This window comes from Narcine bancroftii, chromosome 2 (assembly GCF_036971445.1).
Source record: "Narcine bancroftii isolate sNarBan1 chromosome 2, sNarBan1.hap1, whole genome shotgun sequence".
Classification (NCBI taxonomy): Eukaryota; Metazoa; Chordata; class Chondrichthyes; order Torpediniformes; family Narcinidae; genus Narcine; species Narcine bancroftii.
Window position 1 is genome coordinate 180,072,889 of NC_091470.1, and position 24,859 is coordinate 180,097,747.

At 49.9% G+C, this 24,859-nt stretch overlaps 1 long non-coding RNA gene across 2 annotated transcripts; it reads left to right on the plus strand.

Annotated features, from left to right (window-relative positions):
- Window positions 1-1,132: 1,132 nt before the first annotated feature.
- LOC138754704 (uncharacterized) lies at window positions 1,133-24,720 on the plus strand. Of its 2 annotated transcripts, XR_011351894.1 has the most exons (3): window positions 1,134-1,661; window positions 22,477-22,586; window positions 24,293-24,720. It is a non-coding gene; the product is annotated as an uncharacterized lncRNA (long non-coding RNA). The 2 variants fall into 2 exon arrangements; XR_011351893.1 differs by lacking the exon at window positions 22,477-22,586 and having other exon boundaries at window positions 1,133-1,661.
- The last annotated feature ends 139 nt before the right edge of the window (window positions 24,721-24,859 follow it).

Here is a 24,859-nt window from a genome sequence, read left to right on the forward strand (position 1 = left end):
ATACGCTCTGAGAGATTGGGCGTTTTGCGATGTGGACGTCGTGCGAACACCATATTATATACTTAGTAAAGCTGCTTGGGTTACTGTAGTGTTCCTGTAAACTTTTTACTTGTAAGTAGGGATCAGTGTGAGGACTGACACGGGGGCTGTGAGGGGGAGAGACGAGGCAGTGGGATCAGTGTGGGGACTGACACAGGGCTGTGGGGAGAGACTGGGGGTAGTGGGATCAGTGTGGGGGCCAACACCGGGCTGTGGGGCGAGACAGGGCAGTGGGATCAGTGTGGGGACTGACAGGGCTGTGAACAGAGAGCAGGGCAGTGGGATCAGTTAATGCCCCCCAAACCATCTTTCTCTCTCTCGCTCTCTCCTTTTCCTATTTCCTTTCACAGAGACAAATTCAATTCTCATCTTTCTTCTTATCCACTTAACACCTTTTGTCTGTTGGTCTGGACTCATCCCCCCTCCCATTCGTCCCCCCTTTCACTCACGGGTCTTTAAAGCAGACGGCTGCCTGCTTTGTGTTTCCACCAGGCCCAAAATGCTGGATGCTGCAAAACGGGCTGAGCTCCTCCAGGGACAGGCCAGCTGCTGCTATACCTCCAGTAACCAGCAGAAGGTACCTGTGGTTCACTTCTGCCTGCAGCCTCCGCTAAGCATCCTTCACCCACCGCCTTGACGCAGGGAAGGGACCCCACTCTTCCCAGCTCCGGGTCAAATCAGGAACACTGGGCGCACTCCCCATTCCCAACGTTCCCAATGCACCAAAACGTAAAGGTGATGGGGGCACAGACAGAAAGAGAAAGGTGTGGGGGGGGGGGTGATTAAAAAGGCAGGAGAGAGAGAGAGGGGGGGGGGGTGGAGAGAGAGGAGGAGGAAGAGAGAGTTTTGGAGTTGGAGTTTGATCGTGCAGAATCAGAATTTATTGCCATGACCATGTCACAAAATAAGGGACATCTCTCTGATCAGTGGGATGGGCGATGGGCCGAGCGGACGTGACCTCTCCCTGCCCAGTGGGACGGGCGACGGGACGTGGGGTTGTGAACTCTCCCTGCCCAGTGGGACAGGCGATGGGCTGGGGGACGTGACCTCTCCCTCCCCAGCGGGGCAGGGATGGGATGGGGGGTCGTGACCTCTCCCTGCCCAGCGGGACGGGCAATGGGCCGGGGGGACGTAACCTCTCCCTGCCCAGCGGGACGCGCAACTGGCCGGGGGACGTGACCTCTCCCTCCCAAGCGGGTTGGGGGGGACAGGGCCGCGACCTCTCGCTGTTAGAGCTTTGCGGCTCAATGCGGGATCAATGGCCGTCTTCGATACCCATAATCCCCCTTGCAGCTGGAACCGCCCTGCGTTTCCCTCGCGCTGACACTGGCAGAGCGGTTCCAGCTGCGTGGGGGGCGGGATTATGGGTGACCAGGATGGCCATTGTTCCCGCACTGAACCGTCCCAGCAAGCGCCGGTGTTAATAACCCCAGTTAAGTTAAAGGTTAGTGATTTTAGCCAATGTCTGGGTTAGTAACCCAGACTGACAGTGGAATCTGAGAGTTGAAGATGGAAAACGTTTCTCATGCTTCATGAGACATGGAGGCCCCTTGAAATCGCGGGGGCCATAGCATTTGCCACGTTAATCCGGCCCTGATCAAGTTATGGATAAATGCAGGCAGGTGGGTAGGGGGAGGGTCCAGGGCCCCACAGGCAGAAGGTAATAGGGAGGGAGGGCACGATGGCAAACAGGGGGGAAGAGGGGGGGGATGGCTTTGGGAATGGAGAGGGAAGGGGGGTTGGAGAGCTGGAGGGAAGGTGGCAGAGGGAAGGGAGGGAGAACGGGGAGTGGGCCAGCAGAAACTGAAGAAGTCAACCTTAATGCCATCCGATTGGAGAGGGGACCAGACAGAAAATGAGGTGTAACTTATCCTGTCCGCAGCAACCTTGGCTTCCCTCTCTATGAGATCATCTCTTTGTCCTATCATACACTCTCCCACGCATCTCCTCTCCTGTAATCTTGTAATTGATGACTGGGGGCTGATCGAAATGAGACAAAATCATTCATTAGACACTCTAAAGGCAGGATGGAATTGAGCAGGGTTATGTGATTAGGTCACGCACTTGGGTAGAAATGATAAACAGGCAGGCTATTTTTTTTCGATGGGGAGAAAATTGAATATCCCCAAATGGGAGTCCTCGTGCCTTGGGGTGACCTCACGTGGAGAATTGGGAGCACTTCTGGGCTCCTCGTTTAAGAAAGGATGAGCTGAAGTAGGAGAGGGTTCAGAGGATGATTCTGGGGTGACCATGTTGAGGAGGGTTTGGCAGCTCTTGGCCTGTACTTGTTGGGATTTAGGAGATTGGGGGGGGTTTGCATTGAAACATTTTGAATGTTGAAAGGTGTGGGCAGGGTAGATGTAGAAAGGTTGTTTCCCACGGTGGGAGAGTCCAGGACAAGAGGGCACAACTTCAGGATTGAAGGGCGTCCGGTTAAAACAGGAATTTCTTCACCACCCGGAGGGTGGTGGATCTGTGGAATTCATTGCCATGGGTGGCTGTGGAGGCCGGGTTGTTGGGTGTATTTAAGGCAGAGACTAGCTGAAGTGGGGCCAGGCCTTGGAACCGAGAGGCAAGAGGTGATGCTGACCTTGATTATTCAGATCTGGAGCTCGGGAGGCCATTGGTTTGGACTGGACTCTGTGTGGCTGTGGGGGAGGGGGGTGGGCTGCAGCAAAAAGAATCTCCAGGGTTGTATGTGAAGTCATGTGGGTGCTCTGACGATGTCTGAAATCTGACCTCTTAATGCCCCGTTACCACCACTTCTGCCAGTAGCTGCAGTCTGCCTTGATTTCCTTAACATGTGTCTAGCACGCTGGATGCAGCCTTCCCCTCTACAGGTATTTTGCATGTTGCCACCGCCATGCGGTGGGAAGTGGGCCAACCAGCTGCATCGCGATCCGGTGCGGGGGGTACCAATACCCCGAGGGGAAAAGCCTATCGAGAGGTAGCGGAAGCAGCCCAGGGCATCACAGGCAGAACCCTCCCCGCTGTTGGGGAACAGCCATGGGGAGTGCTGCCGTCGGAGAGCAGTGGTGATCGTTGAGGACCTGCACCGCCCGGCGTCCGCCCTGCTCTCACTGCTGCCATCAGGAGCGAGGAATTGGGGCCATGAGACTCACCAGGTTCAGGAACAGCTGCTTCCCCCCTCCAGCATCAGACTCCTCACTCAGGGACTCATTTAAGGAAGCACTTTATTGATTTTCTTTCCTCTCTGCATTGCACAGTCAATTTGTTTACATTTCTTTATTTGTTTACGTTGTGTACAGTATTTTTTGCACTGCCAATATGTGGTAATTATGCCTGGCCCACAGGAGAATGAATCTCAGGGTTGTATGTGATGTCGTGTATGTTCTCCGGCAATAAATCTGAACTTTTGAACTTTCAGTGAGGAATTCGTGTTCACAAGTTTGTTGCATTGAGTTTGGTTCTCTAGTGAAGTGCAAATGTTTGTAGAAGCTGTGATGGAAGTAAAGACACAAAAATGTTGGAAGAACTCGCTGGAATTCGTCGTCAAGTTTCCATCATCTGATTGTACAAGTTCAACCTGACGAAACAGTCTCTCCGGTCCTCAGGGCAGAACACGCAGACAGACAAATAATACCCATGTAGGACACATATTTCGTCGATACAAATAAATATTGACTCATGACCCGGTGCGGTAGGTGTAGAGGTCAATGCAACGATGATGTGGTCGGGACTGGGGTTTGAATCCCGTACTGCCCATAAGGAGTCTGTACGCTCTCCCTGCATCTGCGTGGGCTTTCCCCGGGAGGGGTGGGGCACTCCGGTTTCCTCCCACCATTCGAAACGTACCGGGGATTGTAGATTAATTGGGCGGCGTGGGCTCATGGGCCAAGATTGCCTGTTACCGTGCTGTACATCTACATTTTTTTAAAATTAAAAATTTGAAGAATATGAGAGTCTCGGATGGTCAATGCGAGCACTTCCTTTGGTGGTTCTCACTGACCGTGGGAAGAAGCTGTTCCCTGGCCTGGTGGTGCTGGCTCTGATCCTCCTGTAGCTGAAAGACACTGTGCACGGGGTGGAAGGGGTCCTCTATGATTTTGTGCGCCCTCTTCAGACAACGAGCCTGGTAGATCACGTCGATGAGGGCAGTGGGGAGGGAAACCCCAGTGGTCCTCTCTCCCATTCTTACGATCCTGGGGATTGACATCCGATCCATTTCTCTGCAGCGACCGTACCCACTCTGTGACCAGACGTTCGGGATGCTCTCGATAAAGCTCCTGTAGAAGGTTGACGTGACGGTGGCCGGTAGCCTTGCCCACCTCAGTCTTCTCAGGAAATGCAGCCACTGTTGCGCCTTCCTGACAAATTAGGAGATGTCGAGTGTCCGCAATCGGTCTCTCGTTGAGTGAACTCCAAGGAACTTGGTTCTTTCCACTCCAGGTTTCTTGATGTGTAGGGGAGGGTGGTCATTCTTGGTCTTCCTGAACACTTCACGATCATCTCCTTCACCTCGTCCACGTTGAGATTCGGGTTGTCACTCACACACCATTTCCCAAGATTATCCACCTTTGTCTGTGTTTGCCGCCTTGAGCGCAGAACAAGTCACCCTGCTATTGGAAGTAGTGAAACATGAATGTTGGCCAACGCTCTGACTGTAGTAAATACATAGAGATGCTGAGGAACTCGGCCGGTATCACAGCGTCTGTATCAGGTAAAGATATATACCCAATATTGAAGAAGGGTTCAGGCCCTAAACCTTGGTAAATACCTCTGTTGGACGCCACTTGACCGGCTGAGTTCCTCCCACATTTTTGTGCTTTGATGTTTAACAGTATGTATCTTATCATTGCAGTTTGTAGTGCCTTTTTATTACATTTTTTAATTTAGGCTTACAGCGCGGTAACAGGCCCTTCCGGCCCATAAGCCCATGGTGCCTAAATACACTCATTTTTACCTACATCCCCACACGTTTCGAAAGGGGGGAGCAAACCAGGTCTCCCCCCACTGGAGGAAGCCCACGTAGACATAGGGGAGAGCGTACAAACTCCTTACAGACAGCATGGGATTCCTGGGGCCTCCACGTCAATGCGGTCGCGAAGAAGGCTCGCCCCAGCGGCTGCGCCTCGCAAGGAGTTGGAGGAGATTCAGTGCGTCACGGAAGACTTGTAAATTTCTGCAGGTGGACAGCATCACTCTGGGGTGGGGGGAAACGAAAATCCTCCAGAGGGCCGTTAACTCGGCCTGCGGTCTTCACTCCAACGTCTACGAGAGGCGGTGTCTCCGGAAAGTGGTCTCGATCCTCAAGGACACCCCCCCCCAGCCCCAGCACCCAGGCCGGGCCCCCTTCACCCTGCTACCATCGGGGAAGGAGGTGCAGGAGCCTGAGAACGAGCACCTGGCGGCACAAGGACGGCTTCTTCCCCTCTGCCATCAGATTCCTGAACGGACAACGAACCTCGGACACTTTCTCTTCTTTTTTTCAGTAATTTCTTAATTTTTGATGTAATTTATACCATTGTAATGTGCTGCAAAACAACGAATTTCATGATTTGTTTGTGTGAACCCTTCTGAGAAGTATTTTATTGGTTGAAAGTGATTAAAGATTCAAGATTCTGTTATTCTCAAGTAATAAAACAGAAAATGTGATATTATACAAAATTTCCTTTTGTCGACCGTAAGACAAATTGCCCCTTACAGTCAGAGAAAGAGAAGCAAAAGAGAGTCCCTTCAGAGACACCGAGTGTCCATGGATTCGCCTCCCCCCGCCTCCGCAGCCGCACAGGCTCCTGTTCCATCCATCGGCCGCCCCGAAGCTCCAGATCCAAGCCTCCCACACAGTCAGAGGCCCCTCTGTGTCCTCTAACTGCCTGGCTCCCCCTTCAGCAGGTCGCCAGCAGCTTGCATGGGTGCCTCACCTCGAGCCGCCAACAGCCCTGCCACCAGCATTTTCTTCAGGCGCAGATCCCCCCCAATCCCTTGGCACCCTGTGGGGCCATCGCTGAGGATCCTCCTCCTCCTCCAATGGGCGCCATTCTCCCCATTTCCTGGTGCCCCGCACCAGTCTGTGGCAACACTTCAAGACTGCTGCCAAGTATCTCGGGCCCAGGCCTTGCGGCCACAGGATTTTTAAGATAAATCGCCGTCAGCCCATCTAACAGGCCCGTTTAAAGCTTGCACGGAGCCATGGTCTCCTGTCTGATCAAGGATCTGCAGAAATAGCCCCCATTCATCTCCCTTCCCTCCCCCCAACCTCAGCTCCATTCAGTGTCAGCTGGAAGCAAAGGGGTTAACCACACAGGTCAAGTAAGCTTGACACGCAAACATCCGTTGCACGCAAAGGAAGCCGAGAGGGAGCTGGGGGAGGAGAAGGTGATTTTCCACTGGCAGCAGAACCAGCTCTGATCCCGAGGTGTTTTTATAGTAAAGTGCGAGCGTGTTCCTGGCACTGGGCCCCTCCTGAGGATCTCTCTTGAGGGACTCTGCCCTTATCCAGTCAAGTCTGACTCTTCCCCGAGCAACTCCCTCGATTACGCTCTCACGCAAACTTAATTAATGATGTCTCTTCCAGCTGCTCTTAGTCCATAGAATCCTACAGCACAGTAGAGGCCATTCAGCCCAACGATGCTGTACCAAAACCAAAACGAACACCTCCCTACCCCATAACCCTCTATTTTACTTCCATCCATGGGCTTGTCTAAGTCTCTTAAACGCCCCCAATGTTCCAGCCTCCACCACCATCCCCTGGCAAGGCATTCCAGGCCCCCACAACTCCCTGCATAAGACACTTCCCCCTGATGTCTTCCCTAAGCTTCCCTCCCTTCACTTTGTACAGACGTCAGGGTGTTTGCTGCTCCCACCCTGGGAAACAGGCGCTGGCCGTCCACCCTGTCGACGCCTCTCAGAATCTTGTTGACCTCTATTAAATCTTTGCTCTGAAGAGAAAAGACCTTTCTTGAGCTCAGTCAGGTCTAGTCGGTAGTGAAGTGACATGGTACATAGAATGTTCTAGCACAGTGCAGTCCCTTCGGCCCATGATGTTGTGCTGATGCATATAAAAACTAGTCAGTTCTAAACCTCTTCACAGCCATAACCCTCTATTTTTGTTACCTCCCTGTCCCTACAAGTCTCTTAAATGCCCCGGGTCACTGGTGCTGTAATAGGGTCACGCTCTCCGTGCTTCCCCATGGGTTTGGGCCTCGTCCTCTTGCGTCAACGTTGTTCTAGCAAACCAGAATTCCTCCACCCCCACCCAACCCTCGTTGAACTGCTCGATCGATTTTTGGATCTCTGGGGAGGCTGGGGTCAAAGTTCTTAACCACCTGAGAGCGGTAAAAGAGAGGAAGGAGTAAGTACGAGTGGACACTTCCAGATGCAGTGAAGTAGATACTCGAAGATTAGTGAGGGTTAAGTGTTATGGGAACAATATTCAGATATATTCAAAGTTCAGATTTATTGTCAGAGGACGTAAATGACATCACATCCAACCCTGAGATCCTTTTTTCTCGGGCCAGGCAGAATTACCACTAACTAGCAGTGCAAAAAAACTGTACTCACGAAGATACGTTCACATGCAAACAAATAAAGAAATGTGAACACATTGACTGTGCAATACAGAGGAAAAAAATCACTACAGTGCACAAATCAGTCCTTAAATTAGTCCCTGATTGAGTTTGTCATTGAGGAGTCTGGTGGGGGAGGGGGAGGCCACTGATCCTGAACCTGGTGGGTGAGTCTCGTGGCCCCAACACCTCTTTTCCAATGGCAGCAGCAAGAACAGAGCATGTGCCAGGTGGTGCGAATCCTGGACAATCGCTGCTGCCCTCCGATGGCGGCGTCCCCGTCGATGTTCTCGATGGTGAGGAGGGGTTTTGTCGTTGAGGGGTCTGGTGGTAGAGTGGGGAGCTGCTGATCCTGAACCCGGTGGCCATGAATCTTGTGGCCCTGACGCCTCTTTCCCGACGGCAGCGGCAAGAACTCGCCGGGTGGTGCGGGTCCAGATTTCAGATTTATTGTCAGACTACATGCAGGACGTCCCATACAATCCCAAGATTCTATTCCCTGTGGGCCAGCCAGCGTGGCCACTTACCCCGGCGGGGTGGGGAGGGGGGTGGGGGGGGAGGGTTTTGCCTGCGATGCCCTAGGCTGTGTGGAGCTAATTAGCCGTGACCTTAAAGGACGCAGAGCGGGACCTTTAACCCTATCTAATCCAGAATTAACCCAGGAGGAGGAACCCCAAGCCCTCTTGGGGCCTCTGCGCCACCACGGGGAAGGCTGGCCAGCAGGGCCACTCTTGGCAAGGAGTTTGAGGCAAGTCGATGCGTCCCCGAAGGCTTGACATCCTGGCTGGATTCAAATTGTTTTAACGATCCATTTATAGACAGGGTGAGAAGCATTGCTGAGTGATTTTTTCATGCAACTCAACCCGTACAACAGGCCATACAATCGTACAGAAAAGGCAAGAAAAGAGAGGGAGAATACAAAGTCCAGGGGATTTGGATCCAAGAAGAGTGCGGTGAGGCTGGTGAAGAAAGCTGGCGTTCACTTCCAAGAGAATTTGGAGAGCGGGGATGTGATGTTGAGGCTTTATTAAGACCTTGCTTGGCATATTGTGAGCAGTTTTTGCCTCCTTGTTTAAGAGAGGATGTGCTGACATTGGAAAGGGTTCCGGGAATGAAAGAGTTATTGTACGAGGAGCGTTTGACAGTCCTTGGCCTGTACTCGTTGGGGTTTAGGAGAATATTTTTTCCTTGGCACTTCCCACACCTGGGCAGCCTTGCACCCAGCCAGGATGGCAAGCCTTCAGGGACACACCGACTCACCTCAAACTCCTTGCCAAGAGTGGCCCTACTGGCCAGCCTTCTCCGTGGTGGCGCAGAGGCCCCAGGAGGGCTTGGGGTTCCTCCTCCTGGATTAATTCTGGATTATATACGGTTAAAGGTCCATCTGCTTGTGGTTAAGCCTCCATGGGATTCTTAGTCACCCAGATTCGTAAGAGGTTGCCTGAGACGGGATTTGGCACGCAATGCCAATTTATGAGGCTATCCAACTTGCTTCCACACTCTCCTTCCACGCGAGCCCTGGAACAGTCACCCTCTCCCTGGGGAGAGTAGGGGGGGTGTGGAATCCCTCCCGTCACCTCCTCCCAGTCAGGGAGACCCCACACCATCCCTGCTCTGATGCTCTCTCCCTGCTTGACACCCAGTCCAGATGCCAGAACACCCACGAAAGCTGAAATGAAAACACCAGTTTACATGTCTGGAGCAAGGAAGGGAAAGTAGCTGGATGCTATCCGTGAGTCATCACAGAGGGGCCTGGCACAGGGATATCTGCACTCACAGGCTGTCTCGGATCATAACACTGGCCCTGATTCCACGTTCCAGTCTCTCACTCCCCCCTCTGCCTTCGTGGAGTTGAATGAACTGCATTCTCCACCATCAACCACACACTCCCTTGTAAGAGAGAAAGCAGCCATTCAGCCCATCAGGATGGTCCCTGACTAGCGTTCCCTGTGGCCGATTGGAATGAGAATTTATTGTCACGAACATGCCATGAAATTCATTGTTTTTTTTGGCCGCATCACAGGGAAAACATTGCTACAAATTACGTTTAAAAGTAAATTCGTTGGTGCTTAAAAGAAAGTGAGAATGTTGCCGAGTCTGGGGTTCATTGTCCGTTCTGATGGTGGAGTCCTTGTGTCTGTCTTCAGGCTCCTGCACCTCTTTCTCGATGGTAGCAGAGTGAAGAGGGCATGGCCTGGGGGGTGGGGAGTCCTTGAGGATAAAGACTGCTTTCTTGAGACACCACTTTGTGTTGATGTCCTCAGTGGAGTGGAGTCTGGTCCCCGTGATGTGGCAGGCCGAGTTTACGGCCCCCTGGAGTCTTTTTCTGTCCTATGCCACCGGACAGAACGTTCTCCACGGGTCCACCTGTGGAGGTCTGCAAGTCTTCGGCGATGTACCGAATCTTCTCGTGCTCCTCACAAAGTGTGAGCCTCCTTGGTGATTGCATCGGCGTGGAGGCCCCCGCCCCCTGGGACAGACCCTCGGAGGTGTTGGTGCCCAGGGACTTGAAGTACTTGACCCCCCTCAATCCTCCACTGCTGAGCCCTTGATGAAGACTGGGCTGTGCTCCCCCAACTCCCTCCTGAAGCCCACCAGTATCTCCTTGGTCTTGCCAAGGTTGTTGTTGGGGACACCACTCAACGAGCCGATCTGTCTCTCCCTCCTGTGTGCCTCCTCATCGAGATGGGACAAGGAGACGAGCCTGGACTTTTCTCAACCTCCTCTGATGGAATCTGGGCAGAGATTTAACTCTACAGCTGAATTCAAGAAACCGCTACAAGGATCTTGGTAGTAAATCCCTCCAATTTATGGCATGCAACTGTTACTCAAGTTGACAGGACTTGAGCTGGAAGGGGTCCTCAATGATTTTGTGTGCCCCTCTTTGGACAATGATCCAGGTAGATGGCAGGAGCAGGTGGGTGGGGGGAGGTGACTCTTCTCTTCCACTCTTATGGTCCAGTGGATTGACCTTTGATCCATTTCTTGGCGGCCACTGTGCCTCCAGCCAACTGAGCCACGTTGAGGTAATAAATCTCCCATTTCCACATATTTTATTCTCCTTACATTGGTTCTAACTCTCACCGACATGTTGGGGGAAACTTACAGCAATGAATTAATCTTCAGACATGAACGCATTTGGGATGTGGGAGAAGCTGTCCTCACTGCGACTCAACACCCTACTCAGTCCTGGACTTCCTAATGGAAAGACCGCTGGGCCAGCAGCAGAATACTGGGTACTGTCACGCTGAGCGCAGGTGCACCTCAGGGCTGCACGCTCAGCCCGCTCCTGGTCACAAACGGCCGTCACCAGGTCCAGCTCCGACAGGGCCGTTGAGTTTGCAGGTGGCACGGCCATAGCCAGCCTTGATGGCGACAATGAGGGGTCGCTCTGCAGAGAGAGGTGGTGTGGGGTGGGGCAACCTGAGCCTCAAAGGGGGAGGGGCCAAGGCGAAGGAAATGATCGAGGGCTTCAGGAGGACCAGGAATGACCACTCTCCCTTACTCTGTGGTGGGGAGAGGGGAGAACAAGTTCCTCGGAGTTCACTTAACCAGTGACCTATCGAGGACACTCGACATCTCCTCACTTGTCAGGAAGGCGCAACAGCGACTGCACTTTCTGAGAAGACTGAAGTGGGAAGGCTACCGGCCACCATCACAACAACCTTCTACAGGAGCTCAATCGAGAGCGCCCTGGCTGGGCTGCATCACAATATAGGGACGGTTGCTGCAGAGAAATAGATCGGAGGTCAATCCACAGGATCATAAGAGCGGCAGAGAGGATCCCTGGGGTCTCTCTCCGCACCCCCCCATTGACATGATTTACTGGGATTATCGTCTGAAGAGGGCATCTTTGAGTACCCCTTCCACCCCGCGCACAGCGCCTTTCAGCTGCTCCTGTCGGGGGAAGAGATTCAGGAGGATCAGAGCCAGCCCCACCAGGCTGAGGAACAGCTTCTTCCCATGGGCAGTGAGGACGCTGAATGATCAAAGGAACCACTCGTACTCACCCTCCAAGACTCTCATATTCACAGAACAATATTGATTGATTTATCGAGATGAAGTACTTGTCCTGCACGTGTATTGTTTGTCTGTACGTGTGTTGTCTGGTTGTGCGTCTGTGAGGTTGTACTTGTGCAATCAGATGACAATAAACTTGACTTGACTTGAAGCAGTGGATGAGCATTTAAAGTCCACAAAGACAGCGGCCGAGGTTGGGAGTGAACCCAGGTTCCTGGAGCTGTGAGGTAGCTGTTGTGTCACTATGCCAGTTAAAGGCTACACCAAGTGCGGGGTGTGGGGCACATGCGCCCGTGCGTTTATTACAGTCTCACCCTGTGCTCATCAGATTGCGCTCAGGCTATATGGTGGTTCCTTTCCAACCATCTGACAGAGTGGGGGGAGGGAGGGGGAGAGAGGGAGGGGGGAGGAAGGAGAGAGAGAGGGGGAGAGAGTGAGAGAGGGGGGGAGAGAGGGAGAGAGAGAGAATGAGGGGGAGAGAGAAAGCGAGGGAGAGGGAGATACATAGAGAGAAAGAATGCAGAGAGAGGGGGAGGGAAAGAAAGCAGAGAAATAGAAAGAGTAAGATATTGAGAGAGGGATGGAAACAGAGAGGGGGAAATACATAGAGACAAAAGAAAATGGGAAGAGGGAGACAAGGAGAGAGAAAGTGGGAAAGTGAGTGTGTGTGTGTGTGACTGTGTGAGTTTGTGTGTGTGTGACTGTGAATGTATGTGTATGTGTGACTGTGTGTGAATGTGTGTGCATGTGACTGTGTGTGTATGTGTGTGAGTGAGTTTGTGTGTGTGTGTGAATGTGTGTGTGTGATTGTGTGTGTGTGTGACTGTGTATGTGACTGTGAGTTTGTGTGTGACTGTATGTATGTGTATGTGTGTGTGAGAGTGTGCGTGTGACTGTGTGTGAGTGTGTGTGAGTGTGTGTGAGTTTGTGTGTGAGTTTGTGTGTGAGTGTGTGTATGATTGTGTGTGGGTATGTGTGTGAGAGTGTGTGTGTGACTGTGTGTGTATGTGTATGTGTGTGAGAGTGTGTGTGTGACTGTGTGTGAATGTGTGTGTGATTGTGTGTGGGTATGTGTGTGAGAGTGTGTGTGTGACTGTGTGTGTATGTGTATGTGTGTGAGAGTGTGTGTGTGACTGTGTGTGAATGTGTGTGTGTGTGTGAGACTGTGTGTATATATGCGTGTGACTGTGTGTGTGACTGTGTGTATGTGAAAGAGTGTGTGTGGGTATGAGTGTGTGTGTGTGTGTGCCTGTATGTGTGTGAGTGACTCTGTGTGTGTGTGAGTGTGTGTGTGTGACTGTGACTCTGTGTGTGTGTGACTGTGTCTGTGTGTGTGTGTGTGTGTGTGGGTGTGTGAATGTGAGAGAGCGAGAGGGACGAGATCGGGGTGGTGGGGGTTGAGAATGAAGATATATGTTTGTGTGCAGCTGTTTGATGCCAATGTGGAGCGGAGATGCGGCCGGTGATGTTATGTCACCCAACAGGAAATGGATGAGGGGAGCACAACTGTGTGAGGTCATCATGACACCAGCTGCATGATGAAGGAGGCCAAAGTTGGAACTGGAATGAGCAGGAAATTCAGCTATTGCAGAACTTCCTGGGTGGTGGCCAAACTGTCCGTGTTATTCACGCTCCTTCCAGAGCCTGCCCTGAATCGGTTGGAACTGCCAAGGCTTCTCTCCAGAGGCCCTGCGAGGGGCACATTCCCTCTCCCGCACTCCCCAGCTGAGCATAGATTATAAATCCTGCTGGTCTGACCCAGGTACTTTCCTGATGGTTAGTAGATCACGTTTCTGGTCCCCAGGAGTATGGTGGAACAGAGGGAATTCAGATACATCATTTCCCTGAGAAAGGGGTCTCGGGTAGTTAATGTGTAAATAATGTACCCCCGACGCCTCCCCTAAACTTCCCTCCTTTCACTTTCTACAGACGTCCTCTGGCGTTTGCTCTTCCCGCCCTGCGAAACAGGTGCTGGCCATCTACCTTATCTCTCCCTCTCAGAATCTTGTCGACCTTGATTAAGTTTCCTCTCACCTTTCTTCCCTCCAAAGAGGAATGTCCCAACTCTGCTAACCTTGCCTCATAATTTCCAATCTAGGCAACGTCCTGGTGAATCTCCTCTGCCCCCTCTCCACAGCTTCCACATCCTTCCCATAATGAGGTCCCACAAAGTGTGGTCTCACCAGAGATTGGTAGAGTTACAATGTGACCTCTTGACTCTTGAACTCACACAATCCCATGTCTATTGAAGCCCAGCGTCCCACAGTCCTTCTTAACTCTCCTACCAACCTGCACGGTGACCTTGAGGGATGTATGGATTTGAACCCCAGGGTCCCTCTGTTCCTCCACACTGTTAAGTAACCGACCATTAACCCTGTCCTTGGCCTTCTGGTTTGACCTTCTGAAATGCATCTCCTCACATTTGTCCAGATCGAACTCCGTCTGCCACTTCTCTGCCCAGTTCTGCATCCTGTTGTAACCTTCAGCTCCATCACACCTCCTCCAATCTTTGTGTCATCCGCTAACTTACTGACCCATCCTTCATCCAGGTCATTTATAAAAAAATTCCCAAAGATCAGGGGTCCCAGAACAGACCCCTGCGCAACTCCACTAGTCACCGACCTCCAGGCAGAATACTCTCTGTTCAATGCTACTCTGGGTGGGAGTGGGGAGGACAGCGCCGATTTTAAACTTGTTTATTTTCTGCTATTTTATCTTGCCGGTTTCTTGAATTCCGGATAACGGGGATTTTACTTTATACCCCAACTTCATTCTCCCTTCGATCAGAATCAGAATCAGGATTTACTATCAAAAACAAGTCATAAAATTTGGGGTTTTGCGGCAGCGTCAGTCCAAACATTCATATTATAACCATCTTATGTCATTACAGTAAAAAAAATAGTGCACGAAAAGTGAGGCCATGTCTGGGGTTCATTGATCATTTGGGAATCTGAGGGCGGAGGGGAAGAAGCTCGTCTTCAGGCTCCTGGACCTTTTCCCTGATAGTAGCAGAGCGAAGGGGGCCCGGCCTGGGTGATGGGACGTCCTCCTCTTCACTGGCAACCATGGCGTAATCGGCTGCACAGTCATGGGCGTATAACGGGTAGCACAGTGGGTGCCGCTCGCATCCTTGGCGTGTGCCCATGCTGATCACCGGGGGGGGGGAAGACGTTGATTTCAATTCGTACAGACTGGGGTCTTCTGATGAGAAAGTCACGGATCCAGTTGTGGGATGGTGGGGGTAGGGGTACAGAGGCCTAGGGTTTGTAGCTGAGGGAGTAACGGTGTGGAAGGCCGCGCTGTTGCCGCAGCCGTACAGGCACTTTGCTGTTTTCAAGGTGGCCCGGAACTGAATCAAGAACATCTGCTGTGAAAAACCAGATTGGACCAGATTAGAGCGAGATAAAATAGGAGAGAAGGTTCCAGAACATATACTTTATAAGTGGGATGAAAAGCTGGTGCAACATAGAAGTTCACCAGTACTACACCATCTGCTCAACATTTGGAAGAAAAATCACATAGAAAGGAAAAAAGCAAATTACCAACTACCAAAATTAATATTGATGCAAAATCAGCTAATCCCTTTCACAATAGATAACCTTTCCTTTAGAGAATGGGAGAGAAAAGGGATCAAAAGAATAGAAAATTGTTTTTTGGGAAATAATTTGTTATCTTTTGAACAAATGAAGTACAAATATGGTATAACTCATGGTACAACGTTTGCATACCACCAACTGAAAACCTACTTGAAGGACAAATTGGGAAGCAGGCGGAGGTTACCAGAAGGAAGCAGTTTTGAATATGTGATTACAGACACAATGATAATTAAAAGATTTATAACAAACATGTACATCAAACTGCAAGAGAAAGAGAACGAGGAAATAAGCTGTAAACCCAAACAAAAATGGGAACAAGATCTAAACATAAAGACAAAGAATGAAACATGGAAAAAGCATGCTCCGGAACTATGAAAAATACAATAAACACAAGGTTATGCATGATACAATATAATTGGTTACACAGGCTATACACCACGCCCAAAAAGTTAAATAAATGGGATCCAACATGATCAGATAGATGTTTTCACTGTAAGAAGGAAATGGGAACAACAGTACATGCAATTTGGGCATGTGAGAAAGTGGAAAAGTTTTGGGAAGATCTAAATCAGGTATTAAATAAAATCACAAAAAAAATAACATACCAAAAAAATCCAGACATCTTTCTTCTAAGTAATATAAGAAGTAAAGAACTTGGACTCGATTTGGATGAAGTACAAAAAAGATTTATTATGATAGCCTCAGCTGTAGCAAAAAAAATGTATTATGTCAACCTGGAAATCAGAAGAGAGCCTGAGAATACAGCAATGGTACATGGAAATAAATAAATGTATTCCATTGGAAAAAAATAACATATAATTTAAGAAATAACGTCACAGTATTCAAACAAATTTGGGAACCATACATGGAACACAACAGAGAGGTCCTACCGCGGATCTCCACCACCTAAAATGACAGAAGGAGAAGAAGACGAAATGAACTGACCCAGTGTATAAAAGTAGATGACACAATTTTCTTGTTTATTTTCATTGTGTGAGGACATTGTTTAATGCGTTTAATGTATCATATATGTTGAACGTTGAGTGGGTGGGGAGGGGGGTGGGAAGGAGAGAGGGAAGGGAGGGGGAAAAGGGGAGAAAATGACACTGTATATTCAAGAGGGAAATGTTTGTGTGTATTTTGGTCAATATGGTTCATAGTGTGAAAAATAAAACATTTGAAAAAAAACATCTGCTTTGGAGCATATCCCAAAACCTCTGCTCTCCCACCCCCTCGAGGGCTGTTTGCAGCGATCAACCCTGTGCCCTGCACTCCCATAGAACCATAGAACACTGTGGCACAGAAATCAGGCCCTTCAGTCCTTCTAGTCTGTGCCAAGCTATTATTTTGCCTAGTTCCAATGACTTGCACCTAGTCCATCACCCTCCATACCCCTCCTATCCATGCACCTGTCCAAATTCTTCTTGAATGTTAACAGTGAGCCCGAGTTCACCATCTCAGCTCGTACCACACCCCCACCCCTCTCTGCTGTCCCTCACATTCCCCCTAAGATTTTCCCCTTTCACCCTTAACCTATGGCTTGTATCTCACCACCAGTTACTCCCCCACTGCCCTGGCACTTACCTCTGCAGCCGCAAGAAATGACCCACTTGCACCCACACCTCCTCCCTCACCGCCAGACAGCCCTTCCAAGTGAGGCCACACCTCCCTCATGTCGTCCGCCATAGCCTTCTCTGCACGGGGGAGGCCGGGCGCAAACCGCCTCGCCGAGCACCTTCTGCTCTGTCCGCTCTAGCGACAGGGACCTCTCTCCCAGTGGCCGAACACTTCAATTCCGTGCTCCACCCCCCCCCCCCCACCATGTTCACACGATCCCACCAAGATCAGAGGAGCAACGGCGGTTTCGGCTAACCTGTTCGCCCACCCGTTCTTCCTCCCTTCCCCGCCCCTCTATCTCCTGTCCTCCAGCTCACCACCCCCCCTTCCCTCCCCATTCGCAGAGCTGTCCCCCCCCATTTGCTGTTATGCCCTCCCTCCCTTATCCATCTATTACCTCCTGCCCATGGGACCAGGCTCCTCCTCCTACCCCTCCCTCCCTCACCCTGCTGCTATTTTTTTCAAACCCTCGCTCAAGTCCAAAATGTTGGTTATGAATCGTTAGCTTTGCTACGCTGTTTGACCTGCTGAGTTTCTCCAGCATTGTGTTTATATATGTTAAGAATGGATTCAATAAATAAATCTGGAACTTTAGAGACGTGGATGTCAGTAATGGCGTAATAATGATGAAATTTCCTGCTGTAATAAATATTTGTTTGACTCATTGATTTCCGTGCGGCAAGGGAATCTACTGCACTTGTCCATCTGACTCCAGGCCCACAGAGAAATGTAGGCGCCTTCTGACAAGGTGCCCTCTGCAAAATATCCCAAGTTCTGAGCCCCATCAAGGTACCAGGGTAGTAGTGCCTTCGAGCCAGTGAGCGAGTCCAAGAATTGGGGGCGTGCGAGACCCCAATTGGTAGGCGAGCAGAAGCAGGCCATTTGGCCCATTGAGCCCGCTCTGCTGTTCAGGTCAAGGCGAGTTGATGGCCACCCAATTGCTGTTAGGAAACCTGGTAAGCAGGGAAGAGATGGGCCAAAGGGCCTGTTTCTGTGCTGTCCAACTCCGTGGCTATCTCCCTATCTTGTCTGCATGACAGGTTTGTAAAAGTGATGTTAACAGCCCGTCAGGGAAGGAAGGAAGGAAGACCATAAGGTCACAGGATGTGGGCCATTCAGCCTGTTGAAGCTGCTGTGCATTTTAGCAGCCAGCCCCTACCCATCTCAGCTTTTGTGTTTCTTGAAGCAAATGTAACAACTCAAATTTGGGGGATTTGGAAATATAATGTCAGGAAGTGTACGGTTATGCACCTTGGTAGAAAAAATTAAATGGGCAAGACTATTTTCTAAATGGGGAGAATTCTCAGATGCAAAGGGACTTTGGATTCTTCGCGGATGATGCCCTGAGGATAAATTTGTAGGTTGTGTCGGTGGTGAAGAAGGCAAATACGATGTTGGCGTTCATTTCAAGAGGAAAAGAATCTAAGAGCAGGGATATAATGTTGAGGCTTTATAAGGCCCTGGGGAGACCTCTCGTAGAGAATTGGGAACAGTTCTGGGCTCCTCGTTTAAGAAAGGATGTGCTGACGTTGGAGAGGGTTCAGAGATGATTCCGGGGTGACCATGTTGAGGAGGGTTTGGCAGCACTTGGCCTGTACTCATTGGGATTTAGGAGAATGGTGGGGGGGTTCTCATTGAAACATTTCGAATGTTGAAAGGCATGGACAGAGTAGACGTAGAAAGGTTGTTTCCCATAGTGGGAGAGTCTAGGTCAAGAAGGCACAACTTCAGGATTGAAGGGCGTCCACTTAGAACGGAGATACGAAGAAATTACTTCACCCAGAGGGTGGTGGATCTGTGGAATTTGTTGCCACGGGCAGTTGTAGAGGCCGAGCCATTGGGTGTATTTAAGGCAAAGATTTGATCGGTTCTTGATGAGCCAGGGGCATCAAAGGTTATGGGGAGAAGGCCGGGCAATGGTGCTGAGTGGGGAAATGGATCAGCTCATGATTAAATAGTCGGGCAGACTTGATGGGCTGAATGGCCTATTTATTATGTCTTGTGGTGTTCTAGAGATAAAGATCAATGAATTTTAAAAATCTGGAGCTGCCCTCTTTTTTAAAAAAATGTGCATTAGTTATGGTTTTCCAATTGTGAAACTTCCCATAGTTGACTCATAAATGACCTTCTGTGGATGGTCAATGGGGATCGTGACTAATCACCTTGGGGTATCTTTCCTGCCCTCTCTCCAAGAGGGATCAAAGCTTATGGGGAGAAGGCAGGGGCGTGGGGTTGAGAGGAACTGTTCGAATGGCAGGACAGGCTCGATGGGCCGAATCACCCGAGACTGCTCCTTAAGTCTTGATTGCCTTCTGCATTAGACATCAACCCATTGCACCCTTCGGCTGGCGCAGAATCTCTTCCCGATGGCAGTCTGTGAGACGGAAAACGAACCACATAATCGACCTCACTTTCTCTTATTTTTGCACTGATTCATTACTCTTTAAATATAATTTTATAGCAATATTTGCATTGTAATCCTGTTGCAAAATCTATGAATTCCATGACTCATTCACAATGATAAATTCTGATTCTGAGATCCATTCACTCAGAATCAGAATTGGGATCATGCTTTATAACCATGAACATGGGTCATAAACTTTGTTGACTCAGGCACAGGGTAAAGGGTTGGGCACTGAGGAGTGCAGTAGAACAGACGGATCTGGGAACACAGATACATCATTCCCTAAAAGTGGCCGTCGCAGGTGACAGGGTTGTAAAGAGAGCTTCTGGCACGTTGGCCTTCATAAATCAAATATTGAGCAAAGGAGTTGGGATGTTATGGTAAAGTTGTAGAGGCCATTGGTGTGATGGAACACTGTATTGCAATCATTATACTGGTTGGCCCTCCCCGATACTGTGATTCCTCCCCCTCCTGGATCCCTAATAATGGGGGTATCGCCCAATCCCCCTCCCTCAGTACTGCCTTGGAATTGGGCCAGTGGCACGTAAGATATGACTGTATAGTGATTAAAGCCTATTAATCGCGACTTCTGTTGGGTCTAATTGATAGCACAACAATTGGCGAGGTCAAATTTGGAGCCTTGCATGGAGTCGCACTCACCTAACAGCAGGGAAGCTATCAATTATGTTTTTTTTTTAGACTGCAATGTCAGAGAAATCGTGGGAAAAAGATTAACACAATTACTGCCCGTGTGGCCGCTCACACCGGGCGCCTTTTTAGACTGCAAGTCCCTGGGTGCAACAGTCTCAGGAATGGAGTGGGTTGGATGACCATCAACAATTTTTCCCGGTACGATTCACACTGTGGGCTTCCTCCAAAAAAGTTGTAGGGGTCCTGCAGGGTAAATCGCAGGGCAAGAATTGATTCCTGCACCTTCTGTGTAGTGGGAAAATTCCTTGATAGTGCCGTTATATGCCTGCCATCTAAAAACCATAATTAAGATAGAAAGAGTTGCTCGGACTTCAGGAAATGATATAAGGGTTAAAGGTTAAGCAGGTTAGGACTTTATTCCCTGGAGTGTAGAAGCATAAGGGGAGATTTGATAGAGGTGTTTAAAATTATGAAGGGGACAGACAGAGTAGGTGGTGAATGTGGGCTCAGTGTCAACATTCAAGAAAAAAATTTGGGCAGGTACATGGATGGGAGGGGGCATGGAGGGCAGGTCCCATGGGACTAGGCAACAAAAAAATGGTTCGGCACAGTCTAGAAGGGCCAAAGGGGCTTGTTTCTGCACTGTAATGCCCGATGGTTCGAAACGTCGGTGATGTATTTTTACCTCCTGCGGGCACTGTGAGACCGGCTGATTCCTCCAGCGTTTCTGCTTGTTTTTAACCACAATCACAGGGTCCACGGACTTTCATGTTCCGCTCCTCGTGAAATTTCCAGCAGTATTGTGTAGAACAAGGTGCAAATATAATGTTTAAGAAGATTCAAGATACAAGACGCAAGAAGCAAGATTCAAGATACAAAATTCATTTCTTGTCATGCAATAGTACAGGACATGTAATACTACAGGAAACTGCCTTCTGCTGTAAGGCAAAGAGTCGCCATTAGCGTCGCCGGGCACCCCTTACAGTACAAGAAAGAGGGAAGCAAAATAGGGTCCCTTCAGAGTCACTGAGCATCTGTGGATTCTCCTCCTGCAACCTCTGCGGCCGCGCAGGCTCCTGCTCAATCCGAGCTCCAGATCCAGATGTCCAGACACGATCAGGAGGGCTTCAGTTGAAGATTCTGGAACCTTGAGCAGACAGAGAACACCTCTGGCTCTTTTCTCCATTTCTAGGGGTCATTGTCCCTGTTTCATCTCAGTCGATAGAGGATCCTGATCTGGATCATTGACTGACGGGATGCTGCCTGCCCTACTACGCTCTTCAGGCATTCTACTATGGGTTGAGCTGTCTGGGTAGCACGCAAAACAAAACTAAACAGTTCGATTTAATGAGACATGCCCCAGATTCAGACACTCGAGGAAACTTCCAGAACTGCATGCCTGCAGCATGTGGGAGGGAACAAAAGCAACGGGGGGAGGGGGGGGGGGGAAACAGGAGCAGGTACAAACTCCACCCAGGCAGCGCTGGAAGTCAGGATCAAACCGAGGTCTCTGAGACCACAAGGAAGCAGTCCTGTTGGTTGCGGAACCTCGAGAGCTCTGGATTAAGCACTAGTTGGGTGGTGTCCAGGAGAGAATGAAGACAGTTTTCCACATTAGTCATCAGAGCTCAATTATCATATATGCCCATGTAATCGACAAATATTTTGGACAAATTTTTCAGTTCAAATTCAGTGGGGGGGGGGGCATCAACTTTTACATGGGTCAAAGTTTTGACCAAGGTAAGAACCTGTGTCACTCGAGGCGTCAGGAGCTCGGGCGGCTGGGACCGGCTGGCACGTCCGAGCTTGGGGTGTCGTGTACCCGGGCAGGCGGGTGGCCTGGGCGAGGATCTGTCGGGTGGTCAGGTGGGTCAAGGCCAAAGAAATTGATTAACTTTTACACGGCATCAACAGTAACACGGTTAAATACGGTAATATTACACTGAAGAGCAGGAAATGCCTGTGGTTTTTTTAAAAAAATATCTTTCTATTTTAAATTAAGCATCACCTTACAGATCTCTCCTGAGGGCAAAATATACCATGGAAAAATTAATTTGGGTGTAGAGCAGGGGAGGGAGGAGTTTATCCTCACAGATCTCTTGGCGGGTTCGATCGAGGTTCCTGCTTGTTGTCTGTGTGGAGTTTACCAGCTTTCTGTGTTAGGGACAAGGAATCACAGAATCTTACAGACAACATGGGATTCGAACCCCGGTCCCGATCGTGGGCTGCACGATATTAGAGTGAGGAATAGGTTTGAGAAAGGCTCTTCAGTCCATCTACACAATGCCGACCAAACTAATCCAACTTCCCCACGTTCAGTCCGGATCCCCCTCCTCTTCCTATGCCCCATAAGCATTGTAATCGCCCCCACCTCAGTCACCACTCGTCAACTTGTTTCGGGTGCCCATGAGATGTGGGAACAGAAATAGGCTATTCGGCCCATCGAGCCTTTCCCGCGCTAGGGTAACGCTTCCATAAACTGCCCCATCACCACATGATCCGGCATCTCTCTGAGCAGAGTTTAAGGGGGGCCGAATGGAAAGTGCTGATAGCGAACCTTTGCCTGCTGACAGTGGATTAAAGGAAATTTGTGGAATATCATATTTTTTTTTAATTACAGGACAATTAACAGAATCTGGAATCGTGAATCATCCACCCCATTTCACCTGAAGGAAATGCCTGGTCTTTCTCTGTAGGTTTGGTGCATCAGGAGAGATTCCACGAGGCATTGTAATTTCATTAATTGCTTCTATCCCTCTGGATGAATGAATCTCAAACCTATTCCTCACTCTAATATCGTGCAGCCCACGATCAGGACCGGGGTTCGAATCCCATGCTGTCTGTGAAGAGTCTGTACATTCTCCCCCGTGTCTGCGTGGCTTTTTCCCTGGGTTTCGACCCACCATTCAAAATGTACTGGGGTGGTGGTTGGGGGGAATGTAGGTTAATGGGGTGTGAATCGGGCGGCGTAGGGCCAAAATGCTCTGTTACAGGACTGTATGTCTACATTTAAGTTTTGAAATCTAAATTTATAATTCCTAAACCGATCTCCTCAGTTGGCATCAAAGTGAGAAATGTTGCCCTTATCCCACATCAGCTGGCCAGGTGTGAATGACAGGAATTCACATGTACTGAGATGAGCATGTTGACGCATTGCATAATAATTCATCAAACGCCTCTTCATACTTGAAAATGGTGGGATTTCATCCCACTTGTCTCTCAGTGATGCCCATAGGCCCACCACTGATTGCTGGATCCATCATGGTGTGGGGGCTGGGAGCTGCTCTCCTCGAGGTCGGAGGAAGCCACGGGACCCTGCAAACCTTCCCCTGCCCTCCGCACGGACTCCGCCCACACCTCCCGCTGGTCAGGGAAGGCACCCTGCGCACTGTAGGACCCGTCGCCCCCAGACGCCCTCCTGCTTCCCATCGGGGAGGAGGCTTCAGGAGAGGGAAGGCGCTCAGCGGCAGGCTTCAAGGCAGTTTCATCCCCGCAGCCATCAGGCTCCTGAGCAAACCCCACAACACGCTGCTGATTGATTTTTTATTTCATTGTAACTGCACTCTGAAAGTTGTGAATTTTCAGGATGACCTGTTTAACTGCTCACAGTAGAGCCCTTCTCACTGTACTAAGGATAGGATGATAAATACTTAATCACAGCAGGCCCTTCAGCCCTTCCATTATTCAGCCTAGTCCCTCTGTCCATAATCCTCCATACCCCTTCCTGTCCAAATTTTTCTTAAATGTCAAAATTAAGCCCACATTCACCATTTCAGCTCATTTCACACCCCCTCCGTTCTCTTCATGAAGAAGTTGCCCCTAATGTCGGCACGATTAGTGCGACACTGTTACAGCACCAGCAACCTGGCTTAGAATCTGGCGCTGTCTGTAAGGAGTTTGCATGCTCTCCCTGTGTCTACGTGTATTTCCTCTGGGTGCTCCGGTTTCCTCCTTACTCTTCAAAATGTACCAGGGTTGCACGTCAACTGAATGCATTTGTGGCCGGCGCGGGCTCATGGGCTGAAAGGGCCTGCTTAGATTTAAATTTAAACTTCTCCCCTGGAGGGCCTGTTGGTATGTGCCAGAGTGGGCGCCTAGAATGCCTTGCCAGGAGTGGTGGTGGAGGCTGGAACATTAAGGGCATTTAAGAGACCCTCAGACGGGCACGTGGATGGAATAGAGGGCTACAAGGCAGGGAGGGTTTAGTATTATTTTTTGGGGTCAGAATAGGTTGGCACAACATCGAGGGCCAAAGGAGTCTGGAAGGAGTTGGTACGTCCTCCCTGTGACTGCATGGGTTTTCCCCGGTATGTGGGGGGTGGGGGGGTGGGTGGTTGGGTTCCAGTTTCATAGGTTAATGGGATGTAAATTGGGTGACACAGACTCTAGGCCGAAATGGCCTGTTACCGTGTTTAAATTTTAAACTAATCCTGTAGATTTCTATAAAGTTGCCTCGCCTGAGAGAAAAGGCCCAGCTCTGTTAACCTCACCTCACAAGACACGTTCTCCACTCCAGGCAACGCACGTCCTCGTGAATCTCCTCTGCAGCCTCTCCGTAGCTTCCACGTTCTTCCTGTAACGAGGCAACGAGAACCGAGCATGATGTTCCAAGTGTGGCCTTGTCAATTTATTGGACAATCCATCTGCCAGCTTGTTATTGAGAAGAGCAAAAGCGTGGACGTCTGCAGACCCCAGGCCTGGTTGGACCACGGAGCAAAATAGGCCTGTGCCCAGGGGCCCGAAGGGAAGGGCACACCGTAGAGGTATATTCCCCCCAGCACTGGGTTTAACATGGCGCAGCTGAACTAAGGCCCCACAAAAAGGTGGGGGGGGCCTCCATAATAAATGAATTTTTCCCTTTTAACAGTTTTTTAAAAAGTGTTGCATTTTTTCCTATCACCCTGGTTATAATTTGCTTTATATCACTTAGTTGAAATTAAAAAGCAGGATATATTTAATATAGTTGGGGGCCTGGAAGAAAAGGGAATTTTTAATCTATCATT